This window comes from Globicephala melas, chromosome 7, assembly GCF_963455315.2.
Source record: "Globicephala melas chromosome 7, mGloMel1.2, whole genome shotgun sequence".
NCBI classification, from domain to species: domain Eukaryota; kingdom Metazoa; phylum Chordata; class Mammalia; order Artiodactyla; family Delphinidae; genus Globicephala; species Globicephala melas.
In genome coordinates, this window is record NC_083320.1 from 29,650,491 (window position 1) to 29,668,241 (window position 17,751).

General features: G+C 44.4%; 1 protein-coding gene across 2 annotated transcripts in view; it reads left to right on the forward strand.

Annotated features, from left to right (window-relative positions):
• CMKLR2 (chemerin chemokine-like receptor 2) overlaps positions 1 to 17,751 on the forward strand; it is an 82,366-nt gene that overhangs the window by 16,927 nt on the left and 47,688 nt on the right. Inside the window, exons 3-4 of one of the 2 annotated variants that reach the window (XM_060301961.2) lie at positions 12,523 to 12,731; positions 14,727 to 14,915. The gene's annotated coding sequence lies outside the window, so the exon portion shown is untranslated. Of the gene's footprint in view, positions 1 to 12,522; positions 12,732 to 14,726; positions 14,916 to 16,588; positions 16,758 to 17,751 lie in introns of those variants that run through there. The other variant, XM_060301962.2, reaches the window with a different exon arrangement.

Genomic DNA, 17,751 nt, shown 5'->3' on the forward strand with positions numbered 1-17,751 from the left:
TCTCCTCACGGGACACCCTGTAGGTGCGCTTCCCAGCCTCGTGCCTCTAGGCATCTCTCTAAGCTAAAAGGTTGTTTGTTAGTTTTTCTTACCTTAATCAGCAGAACTTTATCCCCTCACAGTTCTGGAGGCTGGAAGGCCCAAATGAAGGTATTGAGAGTGTTTGTTTCTTCTGAGTCCTCTTTCCTTGGTTCAGAGAGAGAAGCCTTCTCACCGCGTCCTTACATAGTCTTCCCTCTGTTTATGTTGACCGTTTCCCTGTTTCCTCTTTTTATAAGGACACCAGTCATATTGGGTTAAGGCCCATCTATATGCCTTCGTTTTAACCTAATTACCCCTTTAAAGGTCCTGTCTCCAAACGCAGTCACGTTCTGATGAATTTGGGGGATTCGATTCAGTCCATAACAAGGACTAACTGAATTTGTTCCTTTACATTATCTTTGGGGAGTTTGTTTGTTTCACTGAGTTAATTTTTTTTATTGAAGTGTAATTGATTCACAATGTTGTGTTAGCTAAGCTGAAAATTTCATCAATAACTGCCCACGTGATTGGCCCAATCCCCAGCTAACGATTGTTGTAGCCCTCGGACCAGAATGGCTCCAATCTGTTCGGTCATCAGCAGGAAACAGCGGCCCTCTCAACAGTTGCTAACCCAAAATGCTGTGGGGGAATGCATTCCATCAGTCCCCTCGCAACCAAGGAGCCCCTCTGACGTCATGCCCCCCATAAGTGATCACCTCCTCCTCCCGTGTGTAGCAAAGCCTGCTGTGCTTTCCTACCTGCCGAACTCAGTGGAGCGTCCCTCCAGGACCTTTGCCTCTGACTTGTAAGATTCCCTGTCGGATAAATCGTTGATATCTCTGACTCTGACCCTGAATTCTTTCTTCAATCTCAAGACTGGGAAGTTGCAAGTATTGCGGGACTGCGGGTCGAAGCTTCACACGTTGCTTTTCCCATTCTTTCCCAAGAAAACCTCCCTAAAGGCTCCAACCCGCTCGATGTCCCCCTGCCTCTGCACCCGGTCCCCGCCTGCTGACCTTGCCTGCTACCTCCCCAGGTGGTCCTGCATGACCAGCTGTGGGAGACTATGGTGTCATAAATATATTCTTCCTTCATGGAAATCATTTTCATATCTGTGTGTCTTTCTACCTCGGTTCAAAATAAGTCCAGGGTAGGTTTTTGAACTATTGGTATTTCGTCTTACCACCCGGGGCGCTGGACTCTAGCCTCCTTCAGAGTGATAAGAACCTCTCCAAGAAGGTGTCTTTCCCTCTGTTGTCCTGTGCAGTGTAATGTACAAAATAACTTGTGGTGCTGATCAGGGGTCTTGGCCCCTTGACATATACACTGTAAAATGGGGTTGTATGTACCTGTGTCTCACGTGAACCTATCAGCGAGTATAGCTGCCACTTTTGAATTCTCTCCAAGATTGTCCTGAATTTTGCCACTTTGAAATGATGTGCTGAATAATCTCAGCAACCAAAAATCATTATCTGGGAGGATCTCTTGTGACTGAGCTGATTTATTCTGATTCATTGTATCATTTTTAGCAGATCTTATACCCAGCTAGAAAATGAAATAGAAAGAGAAATAGCATTTCCTTTAAAAATGCTGGAGTGGGGCCATTCCTCGTAGAAGAGGCAGGATGATCAGACCTTGAGCATTTGAGGAAGTATTGTCCTATGCTTCATTTCTGGTACGTTTTGGTTTCCAGTTTTACATTGAGCTCCAGGTTTTCTACATTTGGAAAGCAGAGCTTTGGACCCTCTGAGTGACTCCTTTTTTAAAAAATATATATTTATTTATTTTTGGCTGCACTGGGTCTTCATTGCTGTGCACAGGCTTTCTCTAGTTGTGGCAAGCGAGGGCTACTCTTTTTTTTTTATTTTTTTTGCGGTACGCGGGCCTCTCACTGTTGTGGCCTCTCCCGCTGCGGAGCACAGGCTCCGGATGCGCAGGCTCAGCGGCCATGGCTCACGGGCCCAGCCGCTCCGTGGCATGTGGGATCTTCACAGACCGGGGCACGAACCCGCGTCCCCTGCATCGGCAGGTGGACTCTCAACCACTGCGCCACCAGGGAAGCCCAGCGAGGGCTACTCTTCGTCGCGGTGCGTGGACTTCTCATTGCGGTGGCTTCTCTTGTTGCAGAGCACGGGCTCTAGGCTTGCGGGCTTCCGTAGTTGTGGCACGCAGCTCAGTAGTTGTGGCTCACGGATTCTAGAGCACAGGCTCAGTAGTTGTGGCGCACGGGCTTAGGTGCTCCACAGCATGTGGGATCTTCCCAGACCAGGGCTTGAACGCGTGTCCCCTGCATTGGCAGGTGGATTCTTAACCACTGCGCCACCAGGGAAGCCCCTCTGAGTGACTCCTTTGTAAGTGAAGAGAAAGGCTGGTTTTGCTGTTCTTGTTATTTGTTCCTAGTTATGTTGTTCTTGTTATTCCAAAAGCCCTGGTTTGGAGACTGTGTTCACATGCAGCGTTTACATGCAATACTCAGCCTGTTCAGATGCAGTGTTCTTGAGAGGTGGGGACCTAATTATTACCAAAGTAGCAGCCAAGAGAGGAAAAGGTGTCAATAAAAAGGAAAACATGGTTTTTACCTGAAAAAAAAAAAATTTAGGGAGCTCGAAAAGAACGTTGAGCTCCCTCCTCTCGCTCTTCCTGACAGTGCCGTGCAAAGTGCCGCGAAAGGAGCGGCTTGCAATACCTACGGACTGGGCTAAGTACGAGACATGTGCGATGCCATAGATGCCTGTTGCCAGCAATGCAGTTTACAGTGTGGTATGCGGTGTCACTCTAAAACAAAAGTTCAATGACAGTTGTTAAGGTGGTAAAACAGGCTTCATTCAGGACCGCAGCCCTAGGGATAGGGACCTCTACGATTGGGAGTACACCGCAATCAGCTCCGGATACAGCATGGGCAAGTGGGAACTTCCAGCCAAGAGCAGGGTCGGGGGCAGTGGATGTAAAATTATGAGGAGGAAACATCATGAAAAGATGTGTTCTGACTAAACCAATCCAACCGAATTCTTCTAAACACTCAACAGGCTGGTCAGACTCATCCTGGGGGCTGGAGAATGACAAACCTGATCAGATATCTAATGTGATCAGTTATGGAGGGTGGAAAGTTCTAGTGAAACTGATTAGCAGGGTTCTTGCCAGAACAGGATTCTAGAGGAATTGCACAGATGAGTCTAGAAGCTTCAGGGATCTGACTAAAATTAGGCAAAGCAAAGACTCACCAAAGAGTGCCCGGGGAAGGCCCCTCGTACCGAGCAGAGGTACAGGGCGATCCAGTAGGGAGGAAGTATTCAGCAGGGAGAAGTGATAGGAAGTATCACTTAGGGAGCCAAGGTGCAGAGTTCCATGAGACTCTGAGATCTGCACTCGCTCCAGGTGCTGAGGTCCGTGCGACACTGCAGTTTGGCCGCAAGGTGTCGCGGTGTCCCTTACGGTGCTGCCGTGAAGAATGATATTCAGTGATGCTTTGTGAAATAAAATTCATATTTTATGGCAAGACAAGAAAAATTTAAACAAAAGAATTCTTGGGAGTTCCCTGGTGGTCCAGGGGTTAGGACTCAGTGCTTTCACTGCCATGAGCCCGAGTTCAATCCCTCAGGTCGGGGAACTGAGATCCCGCATGTTCTGGGGAGTGACAAAAAAAAAAAAAAAAAATCTTCTTCTTTGCCCTTTGGTCTCCTCTCTCCGCACTGTCCACTGTATAGACATCGTGCATCGACCAAACCTGCTCAACCAAAAAGAGCAACCTTCTCCTAGCATCGAGACAACTCCTCCAAAGATAACATTCCTCCTTGATCTTGTAAGGATCAACGACCCACCATTGATGATGCTTAGATCTGGATCATATAAACTGTCGATAAACGTCATTTGATGTACAGCCCTTTGTCTCAAAAACTTATGTAACTGTGCCTTGACTTCTAATGGACGGAATAGTTCTCAGAGCTTTTTGATATGCTCTTCCCGGGTTATAATCCTCAAATTTGGCTTGAATACAATTTTCCACTTCTTTCTTAGATTGACTGATTAATTTGTCATTTACAGCTTGTTAAAATGGGAAGACAAGCATTATTCAGGGCAGTAGCAAAGGTATGGGAACCTCTCCAGCTGGGACTTCACAGTGAAGGAGAGACTGCACTTAACTCTCAATACAGCATGGACAAGGGGAAATTGACAGCTATGGAGCAGGAGGGGGGACAGTGAAGGGAAAATTACTAAGAGGAAACATCAGGAATAAGGAAGGTTATGGCAAAACCCACCTAACACGATTTGCTGAAGACAGGCCAGGGTGGTGAATCACCTGAGGGTGAATTCAGAATGAGGGTTCTGATCAGATATCCAGGGTGGTCAAATACGGAGGGCGGGAGGTTTTGGTGAAATTACTTAGCAGGATTCTTGCTAAAACTGGACTTTACAAAGAAGTGCACAGATGAGCCTAGGAGAACATTCAACAGCCTGATGAAAGTTATCAGGATCCTTTAATGAAGGTCAGTACCATGGCCCTCTAATGAGGGTCAGTCCTAGGAGTGTCTCTGAGAATGATTAATCCTTTCAGTTCCTTTCTCCCTCACCAGTGGGTTCTTCCCCCAAACCAGGACCCCTAAGGAGGGTCAAAACCAGGAAGAGAAAACAGGATTCAGACTCATGTACAGAGATACTCACACACACACCCAAGGTAAAAGCCAAACCAATTCCAAAAGGCTCACTTTGATATTATAGCACAAAAAGCCTATGCATAAGGAATTTCATCCCATTTGCTTTCCCTTTTACAAGACAGTTCTAGTTGAAAGATGCTGTTATAATTTAGAGAGCCATTAGGGGCTGTTGTTCTCCACACCCCAAGGAGTACTGAAGCTAAGCAGTGTTATGATAAAATACCATTTTTTTTATTTCATGGGAACCTAGCTGAAGATCCCCCAGCTTTGCAAAATACATGCTAGGGGACTACAAGATGGAATAGAACACGTGTTTCTATTCATGGCCGATATTACTAGAGGCAGAAAAACTGGCAGATCCGCATCCAGCAGCTTCTCAGGGTGGCAAGTTCCCTAGCACTAGAATGGAAAGTTTCCTACCTGCCATTCCAGACAGAAGTGCAAACAAGCCTTGGTCTAACAGGGAGTTTCCCAATTACCACTCAAGCGGTGCCCAATGGCCAAGGGACTCCTCAACCCGGAAGGGAAACTCCAGTTAAAGTGGTGAAACCATGCAACTCAGACTGGGAGTTGAACCCACAGTCTTTTAATTGAGATTACACACCTGGTCTAGGACTTAACGAAGCTCAGGTTCTTGATGTCTCCTCACAGAAAGAATTCAGTGAGAAACGAAGTGATGGGTAAGAAGTGGATTTATTTAGAGAGAAACACACTCCACAGACAGAGTGTGGGCCATCTCAGAAGGTGAGAGTGGCCCCAGGTTATGGAGGTGTCAGTTTTTAATAGGGGTGGGTAATTTCATAGGCTAGTGAGTGGGAGGAGTAGTCCAACTACTTTGGGGAAGGGGTGGAGATTTCCAGGAATTGGGCCCCTGCCCACTTTTTGACCCTTATGGTCAGCCTTGGAACTGTCATGGCACCTGTGAGTGTGTCATTTAGCTTGCTGGTGTGTTACAATGAGCGTAGACTGAGGCTCAAGGTCTAGTGGAAGTCGACTGGTCCGCCATCTTGGACCTATATGGTTCTAATCAGTTTATGTCATGTTCTTGGGCTATGTCATTCTTTTAAAGATTGTGCCCTGCCCACTTCCCTCCTGTTTCAGAAATAGTTGCAGAAGAAGAGACCTCTGCCCCAATTCCAACAAGTATCTTGAGAATGAAGTCTCTCAGGGGGGAATTGTTAGGGGTGTAACTGCTCGCCTGGCCAGGAACAATAGTAACCACTTGGATGAGTTATCTTAAAACAGGAGGTCTTGGTAAGGAACGAGGAACTAACAAGCTACCACCAACCGGAAGAATTCGGGAAAGGTCAAAAGGAGAGAGGAGATGCCAGTCCATATGTCCTACCAACCTCCTAGAATCCTTCTCGCTGGAATCCATCTTGGCTGAGAGATGTGCATACCACCAGGAAGGACCTTGAGTCAGAGTGATTAGCCAGAGACAACCTGGAAACTAACCCCATTACCGTACAACTCAAGACTGCAAGCCACGTGGCAGAGCAGTTCTCCTGAGTTCCCTTACCTTCCTGCTTTCTGCCCGGGTGCCCCTTCTTAATAGAGTCTCTTGCTTTGTCACCATGTGTGTCTCCTCAGACAATTTATTTCCAAGTGTTAGACAAGAACCCACTCTTGGTCCCCCTTCCTGCAACAGCAGCACTCCACTCAAAATCAGATGACCAAGTCTTTTGCCTTTCTTCCCACCCCCAACCCCCAAAAAAGGAAAATCCAATCAAGGCCACCCAGTAGGGAAGAATACATTGGTGTCATCCCACATGAGCTTCCACCATGCATTAGAAATGTTTCCTTCATCATGGAATCGAAAGTGCCGTGGGCCAGTGATGGGCTGCTGCAAGCACAGTGGTGGTGTGCAGCAAGTGCTCAGGACTGTCTGTGAGGCAGAGTTGTTGCGGCAGTGCTGGAGAGGATCTGAGTGACACCACCAGCCAGGAGCCTGTGTGCCAAGGGTAAGATACTCAGGATAGCTGTCCCCTAGTAATCACCAAAATTTTTTTGGAACTGAACTTGGGTCCTCTTGCATGCTGCTCAGCAAAGCCAACCTACCTACACCAGACTGTGGCAAAGGAAAATACAGGTTTATTGCAAGGCCAAACAAGAAGAAAGGGCAGCTCTTTCTCAAAAGACCCAAATTCCTCAGTAGCTTTCAGGGCATCATTTGTGGTGAGGGTTGCAGCTCGTGGAATTTCTTCTGATTGGTTGGTGGTGAGGTAACAGGGTGATGTTTAGGGAATTTTAATCTTCAGGTTCCACCCTGTGGTCAGCATGTAGTCACCATCGTGCAGCCGGTAGGGGTCTTAGTTCCTGCAGAACACTCAAAGATATACATCAGATTGTTATGTAAATCCCTTGAGGAGGAACCAGCACTCTGTTTTATCGCTGAACATTGTTTCAACTATCATTACTTTTCTTGTTTAACTGCTTTTCCTTCGTTTCTGCATTCCCTCATTTCTCAAATTAGTAACTGCTTGAGTCTGCTTTTTGGAACTGGGGAAAGGCCTAAGAGACTAACGCCTTTTTTCTATAAACAAGACATGGGAGATGTGGAGGGGCTTTTGTACCTGAGAAGGCCCCGCACAGTTCTGCTTGGTTTCACACCCCAACCCCCCCACTCCCACCCTCACCCCCCCACCCACCTCCACCCCCACCCCCACCCCCCCACCCCCGCCCCCTGCCGCCATTTCTTTGATACTTCTCAATTCTGAGGGGAATACATGGGTGGAACAAGAAAGGGAACAAAGTTTTGGATAAAGTGATTAGTCATAGACTCAGCAGGGGGAGTCAGTCTCACCCTCATAGCAGCTGCCTAATACTGCCTCACTGAAATAAACTTCTGCATCAGCAGTTCCACGGACACTCTCAGGGACAGAGCCTGCAGTGAGCTATAAAACAGGAAGAGCTGTTTTTCTATCCACTGGAAAATATTTCTAAGACAAAGCCTGGTCCTCTGAAGCATTAGCTAGGATTTTATGCCATGGGCAAATTAATGGCATTCCTGCACAGTGGGGCTCCGCAGAGGGAAAACTGGGAGAGCCAGTACTTTACCACCGCAGTTCCTGAATTATGACATCAAGATTAAGTCAGAGGGCTTCCCTGGTGGCGCAGCGGTTGAGAATCTGCCTGCCAATGCAGGGGACATAGGTTCGAGCCCTGGTCTTGGAAGATCCCACATGCCGCGGAGCAACTAGGCCCGTGAGCCACAGTTACTGTGCCTGCACGTCTGGAGCCTGTGCTCCACAACAAGAGAGGCCACGATAGTGAGAGACCCGTGCACCACGATGAAGAGTGGCCCCCACTTGCTGCAACTAGAGAAAGCCCTCACACAGAAACGAAGACCCAACACAGCCATAAATAAATAAATAAATAAATAAAATTTTTTTAAAAAAAGGTTAAGTCAGATAACAAATTCAAGATCCTGTATGAAGATGGGGAAGGAATTCCTAATATTCCATTATGATTGTTTCAGAGTTTCCAGGCCTGGACTGCATCAAATTTCCCAACCATTTTATTTGCCTTAAACATGTTCTTTGGAACTTCCCTGGTGGTTCAGTGGTTAAGAATCCGCCTTCCAATGCAGGGGATGCGGGTTCAATCCCTGGTCAGGGAACTAAGATCCCACCTGCCTTGGGGCAACTAAGCCTGCAGACCACAACTGCTGAGTCCACTCACGGCAATGAAGATCTTGCATACCACAACTAAAGACCAAATGCAGCCAAAAAAATAAATAAATAATATATTTTAAAATGTTCTTTGTTTCTTGTTTTTGCTTTTTTAATTAATTAATTTATTTTTTGGCCACACCACATGGCATGCAGGATGCAGGATCTTAGTTCCCCAACCAGGGATCAAACCCATGCCCCCTGCAGTGGAAGTGCAGAGTCCTAACCACTGGACCTCCAGGGAATTCCCTTAAACATGTTCTTTGAATGCTTACCAAGTCCTCTACACACTTCCTAAAGTTTGGAGTGTCTCATCCTGCTTCCTGTGACAAGATATGTAAAAACCGTCTCTGTAAACACAGAAAAAATGTGTTTGTCTAATACATCCCACAATTTGTCCTTTCCATGTTGAGTCAAGTGTATGTAAACCATATACAGTGAGTCAAGAGACAGACTTAGGAGCAACCAAACAACCATCTTGGTGTTTCCAAAGTCCATCTAAGTGGATCAAACATCCAGCTATCTCCCATCCAATTCTTTCTGAGTCTGAAGTTGCTATTTGAGCCATGTAGATCTCTTTTATGATTTCCTTAGGAGTCATCCTAAAGAAGTACTCTTCCTCATGTGGTATATATATACAATGGAATACTACTCAGCCATAAAAAAGGATGAAATAATGCCATTTGCAGCAACATGGATGCAACTAGAGATTATCATACTAAGTGAAGTAAGTCAGAAAGAGACAAATACCATATGATATCACTTATATGTGGAATCTAAAATATGACACAAATGAACCTATCTATGAAACAGAAATAGACTCACGGACATAGAGAACAAACTTGTGGTTGCCAAGGGGGACAGGGTTGGGGGAGGGATGGAGTGGAAAGTTGGGGTTAGCAGATGTAAGCTATTATATATGGAATTGATAAACAAAAATGTCCTATTGTATAGCACAAAGCACTATATCAGTATCCTATGATAAACCATAATGGAAAAAAGTATTTTAAAAAAGAATGTATATATATGTATAACTGAATCACTTTGCTGTATAGCAGAGATTAACGCAACATTGTTAGTCAACTATACTTCAATTAAAAAAATAAATGTGAAAGAAGTTTTCTTCCTCAGGAGAGGGCGAAAATCCCACCAAAGGTCTAGAGCCTCAAAATGAAACCTAGGGGCATATTCCAGAAGCTTGGAAACTACTTAAATTTTGGGGGTGGTTGAGAAAGAGGCTAGTAATTTAGCATCTATATCAGGCATCTGTGGGGAGTTCTCCTAAACTGACTTAGCAGGATTCTTGCTAAAACTAGATTTTGCAAGAAAGAATCCTTGGTGAAGAGAGGGTTCAGGGGAGATGGAGTAAAGTTTGGTCAAGCAAAGAATCTTTGTCAATATATACATATACATACACACATGTAGATACATACATACACATACACTCTATCTTACTGTATGGTCAGACCACTCAAGATGGCTATTCTCTTGCTCTCTGTACATCCTCTGCCCTACCAGTGTCTGCTTCATCTATACCTTACTCACATGACTGACATTCCTGTGCACTTGCCCGAGGCCCCAGCTAGAGATTATTGTTGTTGTTTTTTTAATTGGGGTATAGTTGTTTTACATAGAGATTGTTCTTACCAAAGGGACAGTGAGGGGCATGCCCCTCTGCTGGTTTCCCTGGTAACTAATGAACCAACCTAATGTCAATTCCCCCCATACCTGGCAATCTTCCCTTCCCCTGGGTGTGAAGACCGCCACCATGTGCTGCCCACAGGCTGCAGCACACAGTGGGATGTCACTCCAGGACCTTGCTTCAGACGTGTAGGATCCCCCATCCATTAAACCATTGATGTCTCTGTTGCTGACTCCAGGCTCTTTCTTTGGTCTTGAAGCTGAGCAAGTGCAGGCCTTGTAGGCCTTCAGAGTATAGCCCAACACTTACTCAAAAAGTAGCATACTGTAATATAGTTCTGGACCCATCTTTTTTTTTTTTTTTTTTTTTACTGAAATTATCTTGCTGAACACTCTACATCAGTATGTAGAGATATTCCTTTTTTTTTAAAATACATTTATTTATTTATTTTTGGCTGCACTGGGTCTTCGTTGCTGCACGCGGGCTTTCTCTAGTTACGGCAAGCGGGGGCTACGCTTCGTTGCGGTGCACGGGCTTCTCATCACGGTGGTTTCTCTTGTTGCGGAGCACGGGCTCTAGGTGTGCGGGCTTCAGTAGTTGTGGCACCCGGTCTTCAGTAGTTGTGGCTTGTGGGCTCTAGAGCACAGGCTCAGTAGTTGTGGCACATGGGCTTAGTTGCTTCCACAGCATGTGGAATCTTCCCAGACCAGGGCTCGAACCCGTGTCCCCTGCATTGGCAGGCAGATTCTTAACCACTGCGCCACCAGCGAAGCCCTAGAGATATTCTTTATTCCTTTGTCACCTGCAGAAGACTCCATTGTATGGAGGTGGCATAATCTCTTTGATTTAGGTGTGTCTCCTATATATACCATAGAATTGAGTTAGCTTGTTTTTTAATGTCATAAAACAATTTATAACATTAGAATGTGATTACCAATTCTACACTATCTATGTATGAACTATCTATGAATGGCTGCCATAGAAAATGTTTCCTTCCACTTAAATTAGGCCATTGTTTGGATAAGCAGGACAAAATGCTGGGAAAGCAGTAGTTTTATGTGCTTTGCACATCATCTTGGACACTGTGGCTTCACAAAAGATGTCTCATGACATGGCCAACAATTTTCAGAGAGGCCCGTTTCCTAAGTCCGGTGAGAATAAACTTAAGATGAGATAAATATACATCGACTGGGCGCTGTCTCTGTCTCTGACATTTTATTTCTCTTTTATAGCTTAACTGAAAAGAGTATGATGCTGAAACAGACTGAGCCAATTAAAAAACTTCTCCTCAGCATGTGAATTGTGACTTCACTGAGGGTTTTCGGCAATGACCATCTGTCTGAAAGTTTCAAAGTCACCCATTAATCACACTGACCACCACAGGTTAGGGAGACAATCTTTGTAGATGTTTCCACTGTTCAGAAACACACAGAGCCACTGAGTTCATTCCTGTTCTGTGTTGTGATGTGCTGGTTGTATGACCAGCAAATAGGAGTAAAGCATCAGGCAGTGATGAGCCAAGCTCTCTGGACCAGGCACAGCTGTGCTTTTCTGAATACACGTCCTACCTAGACATTAAACGGTGACATAATCAGTTCAGAGCTTAGATGCAGGGTACAAGGATACGTTTTCTCTCATAGACCAGAAATCCAATCTCCCATCAGGAGATTACAAATTGTGGCCTGTCATCATCTTTGACTAGAAAGTCACTCCTTTTGTGCTTCCAGACTCAGAAAGTCTATTGACCCTCCTTTATGACTTATCTTCTCAATCACTCTTGAACTGAAATCCTCTTGAATAATGAATTTATCAGACAAAAAAGATAATGATACATACTGTCAACTGATGAGCTATTAACATAATTGTCCCTGCTTTCTACTCCAAGGACAAGGCAAAGTTTTCTCAAGCCTGATTCCCTTTGGGATAGCCCTATCATGTTAGCCACTACAAACCAAATAATCACTGCATGCCAGGGACTGTATCAGGCAAGTCAATTCATGTGCTTTCTTTCTTTTTATTCCATCTTTACAACAACACTGTGAGGTATATTCCCAAAGTTTTCTGTTTGTTTCAAGACAAACTTACCCGGGTTACCTCACACAATGAGACTTTAATATAATTATAATGATTCCTTTTTTTTTTTTTTTTGGCTGTGCCACATGGCTTGTGGGATTATAGTACCCCCACCAGAGATCGAACCCAGGCCCTTGGCAATGAGGGCGTGGAGTCCTAACCACCGGACCGCCAAGGAATTCCCTATAATGATATCTCGAATGATGAAGTTATTATTATTTTTTAAGGATTTTAGCATGGTGTTGTGTATGTGAGTTACAATTTGGTTTGGCAAAATATAATAAAATATAATAACAACAAACTCAAAGTAGTAGTGACCCAAACACATAAAGGCTTATATTTCTAATGAACAATAAGTTTGGAGGTGGGAGATTGTAATACAGCCTCAAGAATTTCCAGGCTGAGGTCTCGAGGAGTCTAGGCTTTTTGTAACATCTCTCCTGCACTTTTCCTTCCCTTGTAGTTCCTAAAGAGCTGCTGAATCTTCAGTCATCTGGTCGACCTTCCAAAGCATCCCTCCAAAGCAGAGCCAGCTTTTCTTCAAGCCCCAGCCCATGTTTTCTACATAAATCCTAGTGGTCATTCTCAGCATCCGTGGAAGCTGGGAAATGTAGCGCTTTATCTGGATACAACAACAATATTTATTTCCTAAATAAAATTGTGGTTCTGAAGGTAAGAAAGAAGAAAGGAATGGATTTTGAGGAGGCAGTTATGGTCCCTGCCACAAAGTGGATAGGTAATAATAGCCCTTCATCAACAGATTGTATAAGTGAAAAGCACTTTGGGCAATTCATAGCAAGTAATAATAATATAAATGTTTATTGAGACCTTACTCTTTATGTGCTTTACTATATACTGTCTTATAGAAATCTCACAACACTCTGATGTAGATAATATCATGATCCCCATTCTCCAGATAAGCCTGTGGCACACAGGCTTAGTTGCTTCCACAGCATGTGGGGTCCTCCTGGACCAGAGCTTGAACCTGTGTCCCCTGCACTGGCAGGTGGATTCTTAACCACTGCGCCACCAGGGAAGTCCCCAAAAATAAAATTTACTTAATTATGTATATGTAATTAAAAGTCAGAATAATCTTTGCAGGAAGGGGGGCCAATTCCAGGGCCTGAGATTGGGCTCTTGTCTAACGCTTGGAAATAAGTTGTACAAGGAGACACACTTGGTGACAAAGCAAGAGACTTTATTGGGAAGGGGCACCTGGGCGGAGAGCAGGAGGGTAAGGGAGCCCAGGAAAACCGCTCTGCCATGTGGCCTGCAGTCTCAAGTTGTACGGTAATGGGCTTAGTTTCCAGGTTGTCTCTGGCCAGTCATTCTGACTCAGGGTCCATCCTGATGGCACATGCATTGCTCAGCCAAGATGGATTCCAGCGAGAAGGATTCTGGGAGGTTGGTAGGACATATCGACTGGCATTTCCTCTGTCCTTTTGACCTTTCCCGAATTCTTCTGGTGGGTGGTAGCTTGTTAGTTCCTCGTTCCTTACCAGGAACTCCTGTTGTAAGATGACTCATGCAAGTGGTTACTATCATGCCTGGCCACTGGCAGGCAGTTTCAGTCAGTGGTTCCCTTAACATAATCACAGCAATATTTTTTAGAACTTAAAGATTTTAAAGAACTTAAAGATTTTTTTCCAGTTGTTTAGAATTGCTGGCACACAGTGATCACAAAAAGCAGAAGGGCTTTAGTTGGTTTTATTACTGGTTTAAAATTCACTAAAGACAGAGCTCTCTATTATTGTCTGCACGGGGCAGATCTCTTCCATTGCTCTTCCTTTTCACCCACCAGTGTTCCATAGTTAAGCTAGTTGAAGCCGGTTTTGTTGATTTAATCATACTTTATAATGCAGTCAGGTTTTAGAAGGCAAGCACTGGGAATTCATATTTTTTAAATGACCAAACCTAAAATTCCTTATGCAATAAAAATGATTGCCCAATGACTTACCTTTCTGTGTACGCAATTGTCCTAAACTGAAGAAACTCAAGAGGAAAAGAATCGGAAAGGGACATGAGGGTTGCAAGTGCAAACTCCCAGAAGATCCAGATGAATGTGGTCCATGAGTGAGTGAGTGAGGCAGGGGAGAAAAGTGTCGACATGGAAAGAAATGCCCTGCCGGAAGTGGCCAGGTGGCATGAGGTGCGGCCCCTACTCAGCCTCGTCCAAATGTATCCTCGTGGGATGCAGGCCCGTGGTTACCCTGATCTGGTAATTTTTTTCATGAGGAGCCAACAATCTGATGTCTGTGTAAGATCCCTTGATTTTTAAATGATGGAAATTAATTCAAACTCTAGAAAACACTGTGCACTGCAAACAAAACACATCTGCAGCTGCAGTACGCTCGCAGGCTACCAATTTCCTAATGAAAAACGCAAGCAGTGATTGAACCAGTTACAGAAGCCAAGAAAATATGCTTTATTCTTCGATCCTTTTCCTTTCCCCAAATGTGACATTTTAGAAAAATCCGGATACACTTACATCATATCCATAATCTGCAGCTTAACAAGAAAAGCAGCATAATTAAAGAGTCTGAACGTCCAGAGCCCTCCTTTCTCTCGAGTCAGAGCCAAGGATGGTGTCACCCAGATGCCTGTTAACTAAGAGACATACACCAGATTTATTTAACCACTGGCAAACCGCATTTTTTTTTTCCCTAGGGCAATAAGTTAAAAGATTATTTACCTCCCTTGGTTACAAAAAGAGGAAATACTTCTTCCAAGACTCGGGGTAGCTGCGGCCAGTTCTCCCGGAGAAATTATTTTACCACAAAGATTCAGAGCACAGAGCCCGGAAGCCTTTGCCCACCAGCCTCCCTGCCGCTGCACTGCATGGGCACCTTCTGAGAAGTGAGTGTTTTATTAGCCTCCAAAAGTTTCAGGCCCTGAGCATCTGATAGTTAAGACATCATTCTAAATCCCTGTATGTAGATTTCATTTGATTTGGCATTTGGCATATTAAAAGAGAAGGTTTTTTTCAAATGAAAGACAATAGAAGCTGTTCCCCGCTCCCCACCCCCCATTTCCACAGGGAATTAAAGCTTTGTGTATCTTAATTAAAAAGCTATTTGCTAAATCCTTTAACAGAATTTCTAAGTATCCTCAAGGTTGGGTTCCTGCAGGGGCCAAACAGAATTTAAAGCAAGAATTTGATGAAGCCTTTGTCCTCTGTGCCCATTAAGAATTCTCTGGTTTAAGTTGCATGGAAGCTGCCCGGTATGGCCAGGTGGGCATGGCTTCTCTATGTGACCTCCCAGAAACACAGAGTCTGCAACTGTGAGTCCCAAGGAAAAGCTTTGCATGGTCCCAAGCCTTACTGTTAACCCAGTAAAGACCCCAAAGTCTAATCTCTGACTCTGTCTACCACAAAGAAACAGGCCTAAGAAGGGCATTTACACGTGAAGGCAGTCATCTCCCTGTATAAGAGGAAAAAAACTCAAAAGAAGTGAAGTCTTTCCCTTTTTCACAAATTAGCTTCTTTTAAAAGAAAATGTCCATCTGTATCATATTATCTCTTTTCTAGTGGTTATGTTCTGGGTCAATTTTTTTTCTTTTTTTTTGCAAACAACAACAAAAAGGCTAGAAATGACCATTAACAAAAACCAATGTGACCTGATTATATTCTCCCAAATGTCTATTTCTGAAATTTCTATCATCAGAGTATTCAGGTGTTTGGGGCAAGTGTGCTATTTTAACATCAAACAAGAAAAGAAAAGAATAAAGATATTCTTGATCATATCGTAAGATGGGAGGCCAAGTTGCTGACCCCAATTTTTTCTGGAGGGGTTGGGGTAGGGAGAGGGGATGATCATCTTAAAATTACCCAGTCCATTCTAACTACTAGAGCTTCACTTGATTAATAGAAAGCCTGTCTTTTAAAATGGAACCTCGGGACTTCCCTGGTGGTGCAGTGGTTAAGAACCCGCCTGCCAATGCAGGGGACATGGGTTTGATCCCTGGTCCGGGAAGATCCCACATGCTGCGGAGCAACTAAGCCCGTGTGCCACAACTACTGAGCCTGCGCTCTAGAGCCCACGAGCCACAACTACTGAAGCCTGCGCACCTGGAGCCTGTGCTCTGCAACAAGAGAAACCACCGCCATGAGAATCCCATGCACCGCAGCAAAGAGTAGCCCCTGCTTGCCACAACTAGAGAAAGCCTACATGCAGCAACGAAGACCCAACGCAGCCAAAAATTAAATCAATAATAAAATAAAATGGAATTTCTTCAAAAGAACAATTTTCTAACAGTGAAATTTCTAGCATCAGTGGAGAAAAGCTATTTTTAGAGAAAGATCCCATTCCCCAAAACAATATGATAGAGGCACTGTGTATCTTCCCCTCTGAGCCCAGCTGGCCCTATAGACCTGCTTATACACATGTGCCCCTCTGGAAAGACCCCTTGAAACCCTGACCACACGAGGCTTCAGAGAACTTGCAGTGATTTAGAACGTGCTGGAACCGTCCTGAAAGCCTTTCATTTGGCAGAAGTCATTCCTGCCCCTTCCTCCTAGTCTCTCAATTCTGGAAACATCTCCTCTCATAGAGAGCTGCACAGTCTAATAGTTACGTGTCTTAAGAGCATGGTGTTTGGAGTCAGAATGCTCAGGACTGAACTCCAACTCTGCAATTTACAGGAGAGGTTCCCTTAACAGACCTCCAATGAACGGACTCACCAGCTTAACCAATGCAAGTAAGTTATGTCTAGCACACCTGAGCACTTCAGCTTTCACTACTTTTGAATAAAGGATCAACTATAAGGCAAACGTTAGGATGTCAGAGGGAGCTCCTCAGACACATAGCAGACTATAGACTATAGGGCTGACTAGGAGAGAGATTTTATTTAATGTCCTTGATTTGGGGGGACCAATTTCAAAGCTAAGTAAACTTCTGTTACAACTCGGTTGTTTTAGGTGGTAGGTAAAACGTAAAAATAAAAAGGCTGACATATTTTCCTGGGTTTCAGGGTGGGCTGTGTTTAAACTATGCTTGGCACACAGTAAATGCTTGTGAAATGTCATTTCTTTTGTCTTCTTTCTCCGTCCTTTGCTGCTCAATGCTTCTCACTCCACTACCAGAAAATAAACCCCAAACCATCTAAAGTAACCAAAACTTCCTGAAATTCTCCTCAAAAATGTCTTTTATGGATGAAATTGTGCTTTTGTGTGATTACAGAAGACAGCATATAACTCAGTAAATACTAATATAGCTGATGCCAAGGGATGGGAACTGGTGACTGGATATCACCTCCAGCAGATGGTTTACTATGACCTCCTTCACCAACTCAGATAACACTGACAAAAGATACGCCTTGTTTATTAATAGTGATTATTTCTGTGGAATCAAGGGACTAGGGGCAAACGTGGGCGAGTGTACATCCTTATGGTGCCGAGGGATATTTGTAATTTGAAGAAGCGTACCCACTCCCTCCCCCAGGGTTATTCTGCTCTGCTCCCACCCCACCCTCAGTGGAGATCGCTGCTTTCGCTTTTCTAGACTTTGTCTTTTAGAGGAGGAAAAATAATTTTCCTTCTACCTTTCATTGTTCCTGGCTAAGTACCCCACTCCCACCCTGTAAAAAAGACAGAATAATAGAGGAAAAAACATTTTTTTAAATTAATTTATTTATTTCTGGCTGTGTTGGGTCTTCGTTGCTGCGCGGGGGCTTTCTCTAGTTGTGGCAAGCA